Here is a 6,665-nt window from a genome sequence, read left to right as displayed (position 1 = left end):
CACATACCAAAAAATAGTATACTTTCAAAGGTAGGAAAATCTATGTTGTTTTAAACCTCCGTTAAGTAAATCAAGGCCTTTTATATATACTTAATAATGTCAGGCAGGCAAGGAAAAAGCCAGGTTCAGAACTAAGTGTTTTAGTTAGGAGAGATGACAGAGGTTCTGCTTAGTCAACAAAATGATGGACTGGGTATTAGGACTATCTTGTACCTCACTGGTACAAATTGGCATAATTATGCTCTAATTGTATTTTGAGAGAAAAGTTTTATTTTAACAGGAAGGGTGATATGTAGGAGGAGCTAAGGTGGGAGGAGTGCTGAGAGGAAGAGAAGGAGTAAGGAGAGGAGGAGAAGTAGGAGAGGAGAAGCTAGGTGATGAGAGAGAGAAAGGGCGGGGAGAGACAGGAAGGCAGATGTTCACATATCTCCTCCAGTCAAAGATAGTTTATATATCTAGATTGGGTAGTGGGTTACACCTCTGATTGAGCATTACCAAACTTATAAAGCCTTTGATTAACAGTTTTTTAAAAATGTATAAGTGCAAAAAGGAAAAGGGGGCATGGGATAGGGGTTTTCTAAGGAGGGAATGGGGAAAGGGGATGACATCTGAAGTGTAAATAAAATATCCAATAAAAAATGAAAAAAATAATGTCAGGCAGGTTTTCACAGATCTTACATGGAGAACAGGTGTGGTGTGTGTAAGAGAGAGAGACATATGCTGCTCTCAGAAGGAAGAGGAAGAGGGAAACCAAGATCACTCCTCATCTAAGGGGTAGGGGAGGAGCTGACTTGAGGAGCTGCAGAGACAAAGTATGGTGAGAGTGAGAGAGACTGTTACACCACAGGTTTTGTTAACACAGCTTCACTCCCAGCACAAATGTCTCCCCTGGGAGTACACAAATGGGAAACAGAGAGCAAGTTCTCATGCATATTTTCCAGGAGCCAAAAGCTATAGGGAAAAAAATGAAAAAAAAGCAAAACCATGTCATACTCAAAACTGTCAGCTTGTGCTTAGTGACACTGAGACCCACATCCTCTGAACCTGTCATCCTGGAAAACCACACAGGTCAAGAAATCTCCTCCACATTGTTGTATCCCCAGGAAGTAGCTTGCTGAAATTGAATACCCTACTGTGACAAGTTACAGCTTTGGAGGTTGCTAAGAAGCTGTCCTCTGCTTTTTAACAGTGCTCAGAGAAAATCTCAAAACTCAATTAAAACTCATTTTTAAATTGTCCTGTGTTAGTATTGTTCTTAATTCATACTCTTTTCTGAGAATGATACTTTAGCTTGGAGATTCACAGGAGCTTTGCACATTAGTATGTACTGTATCTAAAGAATACAGTTTCGTTTATATTTTAAGTGATTTTAATTACATTAATGTGTGTGTGTGCGTGCACACGTGTGCGTACACATCCGTGCACATGTAGAAGTGAGAGGCTGACTTGCATTTCTCCTTCCTTCATGTTGGTCCTGAGATCAAACTCAGATTGTCAGGCTTGAAAACAAGCACCTTTACCTACTGAGCCATCTTGCTGGCCTGAGAATAAGGCTTTATAGTTTAAAAAGTATTCCTCAGCACAGGTAGATATGAATCACCATGCACAAGATTCAACGGAAACTTCCACCAAGGATCAGAACCATGGCAATAAACGAAGCATGTAAATTTTATAATTTTTAGACCAACAATATAAAATAATGCTGATTTATTAAAATAAATAATGAGCACTTAAAGTATAATTATGACCTGAGACAAACAAGATGAAGCCATTGTTTTTAAGAAGACAAACAATATTCTCTATTGTTGCATTGATGTAAAATACAACAGTTACAATGTATGCTACTACAATTTAGGATCCTGCTCACTCCTGAAACTTGATTGGCTAGATAGTGAATAGAAGCGTATACTTTGGAGCTTAGACTCTTAGTTTGGGTGGTGGTTACATTAATGGGCTCACATTGCAAAATGTTGTAAATCTGTATGCTTTAGTGAACTTTTCTGAATAAATTTTACAATCCCCCAAATGATAAAATACTGAGACAGTGTGCTGCAAGTATTGAAGATGTCAGAAACTAGATATAAGAGCTCACACTTCCTAAATTTTAAAGCAAACTTTCAGTTGATTGATAAGATAGCAAGGACTGCCGTGAGAAGTAAGTAATGTCAAACCACACAGAACATGACAAGCTCATGAGGATCAATTTTGACACCTATGTGATGGAATTCAGATTTGTTTATCAGAATCACCAGTATAGAAAAATGAATGATGCATTACCCCTTTCCAATTACTTTTTTGTATTCTTTATCTAGAAAATAATTATCAAGTGCAGTCAACCAAGAAGTCATGTGTTTATGAATAAGCACCGCATGCCATGACTACCAAGTGAATATAAAATAAAGTAAGATAGAATAAAATTTAGGTCCACATGAGGCAATTATTTTTTAAATAGTGATATATTTAGAAACTAAATATACTGTGAGCCATCGATGCCTGTTCCTCCATGTTTTGTTAAGTTCATTTCATTTTATTATTTAATTTCATTCTACCACTACCCACTTTATGATCAAAAGAAGTGTTCTATCGGGGAGCCCATGCTAACTGGGAATGCACTCCATTGCCTGAGTACCAAGAGTGCTTTCCTGTGTCCAATCCTCCACACTGTCTCTTGTCCCTCTTAGTAAACTGACCATGCTTTTGTGCCTCCAGTCCTACGAGATATGCTCTAGCCAAGGCCATCAAGGACCTGCATACCTCTTACCCTGGAGGGATAATTTCTCATCCCTCTTGGCAGAATCAAATAGTCACTTCAAGCCCTTTGAGTGGCAGTCATTTTACTACATACATCCCATTCTGAGCATTGTTTTGTGCTGCTTCGAAATACACATTGAAGTATTTCTTCCCAAATAAATGTCTCTCTACCACTCAACTCTTTGACCAAAATGAAGTAAACGGTCATCAACCTTCATAGCTCTCAGTGCCAGTCAATTACCCTCCGATTCCTGGTTTTTCCATTCCCACCATTGTGGTTCAAGCCCTTAGTGACTTCTCACTCAGCCTGTCCAAGCCCCGACATCATCTTCATACTTCCATCCCCATGTTGCTACAGCATAGTCTCTGCTTAGCAGCTCACGTGGTCTTGGCAAACATTTTAGAAGCCTCTCTATTGTCTTCTGAGGACACAGCAGTGAGCTCTGATATTGTATCTGAATCCAGAGTCCCCAGATAATAACTCCACTTCTGCAGCTTCTTACCTATTTCTTTGCCTCAGTTCTCATCCATTCTTTCTTCACTTTTAAGGGCACACTTTTATGAAGTTTGGTTTCCTCATGTAGTATGTTCTTCACCAGCAATTCTGACCACAGGATGGGTTTTCATGGGCTCATGTGTCTGTCGTCCTCAGAAGTGACTCATCCCTCATCCATTCTCATCCAGGAATTTGAGTTCTACAGGACACTGCAATCCAACACATGAAGCACATTGGGTATTTCATTAGGAACACACATGTAAGTTAATTAAATCCTTTGAGAGTATTAGGATGCTTAACCTAGAAGCAAAACTACTGTGACTTTTGTTAAATTGTGGCATAGAATAATCTCAAACATAATTAATAGAGAAAAAGCTAAGACTAGCATAAACGTTTGAAGAGATGTCTAGGGTCTAGATAGAATGGCTTGGTTAACACACTTGCTGCACAAACATATGGACCTGCATTTGAATCCCAGTACTCATGAAAAATGCAGCAGTGCTGTGTAAGTTTGCAACCCTAGCACTTCAGAGATCAGAGCCAGACAGATTCCAGAAGCTTGCTGGCAAACCAGAGTCACAAAAATCACTTGATGTCTTAAATCACGATTGCAATAAATATAGTGAGCCATACAGAAAGACACTAGACTGACCTCTGTTCTCCACATGTGTACACACATAGGTGGGTACGTACACACATGTATACACACATATACAACATAAGCACATACTTTCTTTTAGATTGTCTATGATACAAAAAAACACTTCACTCATAATTCACACATTAATAAAAATCTGTCAGTCTCCTCTGAGTGAGTCAAATGGGAGGAAAAAAAAAATCTTGCACAACCCAGGACCTCCCAGCATATGTCTTGCTTTGTAAATAAACCCCAACCAGCCCGCATATCAGCACTAGAGCTTTTGTTCACCCCACAATAAGCTGAGTGTACAACTTAGTTTATACTCCACATAGAAACCGTATCCAGGACACAGCTAACAGATGGCAAGAACCAAACCATGATGTCTCCAAGCATTTAAGAATTACAGGAACTCCCCAAGAGAGAAACAAAAACTCTGGACTTGGTTTACTGGGTGAGTCAACAGTGTGAGCTTTTAATCCTGTAGGCACTGTTCAAATCCTGAGTGCAGCAGAGTGGTCAGTGTTGAGGGAAGACATACTGCAGGGTGCAGCCCACCTCCCACTGTCTGAATCCTTTTAAGCATGGGAAAGAGGCGTGGAAGAAGTGTATTGTGCTGGGGGTTTGCAGCAGGAAGGCCATGTAATGGGGCACTGGTGTGAACAAGCCAAGGAAACCTGGTCAGCCCCGTGGCAGCATCTGAGTCAGTAAGAACAGGAGAGCAGAAGTGTGGGGTCTGAGGAGCAGGTACAGGCCTGGAGCACCGTGCTCTGTTTTTATTCCTCATGAGGGAAGCAACTGCACCCTGACTGCTGTGCGCTTATTTTGGGGAGTGATCTCGAAAAGCACTTCATGAGACAGTGTCATATTCAGTGAAATCCTACTGGTTGCATCCTGTGAAATTCTACTAAGTGCATCCAGTGAAGTCCTACTGAGTACACAGTAAGCTAGAGCTCAAAGAACTTGTATGTTTCCCCCCCAAGTTCATACAGCTAGGGTAGCAGATGAGAAAATAACTCCAGGATGCTATGGATTGCATACCTGTGCAACAATTCCTAAGTTTCCATATTGAAATCCTCATCTCAGGATGTATTCAGTGGTGGGTCAATGGATGAAATTATAATGGTAAAGCAAAAGTTAATGGGATTAGAGACCCTAGTAAAGAAACTCCCAAAGCCCCTTGGACTCTTTCTGCCACGCGAGGAAACAATAAGAAAACAGTCTTCTGAAACCATAAGAAAGTCCTCATGTAACCCAACCATGTTGTCATCTTTGTCTTGAACATTCATCCTACCCCAAAAAGTAATTTAAAGATAAATTACATTTTTTCTCAAATCACCAGCCTGTGTTACTTGGTTACAGTGGGTTGAAAGTGATCAGACATCAGATGGTCAGATTTCAAGTTCTCTGTGCATTATCACGTCATATTAACAAGTCACAGATGATAATATTTGGGCAAGTGGTAGGAGACATTGTAAAAGATTTCAGAATCCCCAGTGTTGTGAGGTGCTATCCTGTGGGTATAATATGGTCATTCCCTCTTGAACACTCTGTAGCTGCAACTACCTACATGAGACCTGCAATAGATTGGATCCATGCCTCATCAGGGATAGAGTGGGATGGTGGTTCTAAGCCCTCCACTCTACTTCCTGTAAGATATAGTCACCTACCAGAGTCCGTGCTGCTCCGTGTGTAATTCCTAGTCAACAGAGTAGACTGGACTTAGGTGCTATTGTTTCCTTGTCATATTGCTGGTACTCTATTGGGGTGAGTAGATATTTGCTTGAATCACATGGAAAGTTAGAACAATGCCATGGAATGCCTCTTGCTTGGATGGACTGGCAGCCCTGAGGTAGGAATTAAGCAGCACAGATGGCCTAAGGAGTAGACAAGCTCCTCAGCATCAACCCTGCTGCATCTGTACAGACCATCACATACAAGTACTGTATGCTATTTCCATCTCAAGTAGCTCATGCCTTCCTCTCAGCCAGGCTCAGGAGCCCCTGATCAGACAAAGAGGGGCTTTGAGAAAACAGTGAGTTTCTCCACAGAAGCCACGAGCAGTTGGAAGAGCTGCAAGAAGTCAAGCAGACTGACCTTAATTCTTTTCTATGGCTATTAAAAGCTAGAATACTGTGGAGAAAGCCAGTGAGAAGAAATCTAGAAAAAAGATACAGAGGAAACTTCTGGTTTGAGAGTAGAGTGGGAATTTTGGGGATGGAACTGCAGCCGCATATCTGGGAAATAGGCCACCTGGTTCTGAAACCTCAGACACAACAAACGCTTGGGAGGATGCAGGCAATCAAAAGAAACCAGAGCAGGCTATTCACAGGGAAGGAGTCAGGAGCTGCGCTCTGGGTGGCAACGTCAGGAAAGCATTCTGCATGGCTGGAGCTGGCTTGGAAGGGAAACTCACCATGGCTGAGAATGTACTGTTCTCTGAGCCGTTTCCTTTAACAACTTGGAAGGGATAGTAATTAATATAAACAGTAGTCACCAGACTTGGCAAGAGCCAAAGAATCTTTGACAAGCACAGGCTTTGCCGCCAGGCTCATGCGCTGCTTCTCCTCGGCTGTTTGGTGTGACCCAGGAAACATTAGAGAGACTATCAGGCCTCGCTCTCCTCATCTGTAGCATTGGCAGATACCTGCTTGCGGGGCTACCAACATGCTGGCTTGCTTTGTGAGTGCAGAGAGAGGGCCCGAGATTCCTATTCATCTTTGGAATAATTTTATGACCTGTAGTGTGATGATTTGAGAAGACCTAGAGGAAGTAACAACC

Source organism: Arvicanthis niloticus, chromosome 7 (genome assembly GCF_011762505.2).
Source record: "Arvicanthis niloticus isolate mArvNil1 chromosome 7, mArvNil1.pat.X, whole genome shotgun sequence".
Lineage (NCBI taxonomy): Eukaryota > Metazoa > Chordata > Mammalia > Rodentia > Muridae > Arvicanthis > Arvicanthis niloticus.
Note: the sequence above shows the minus strand (reverse complement) of the source record.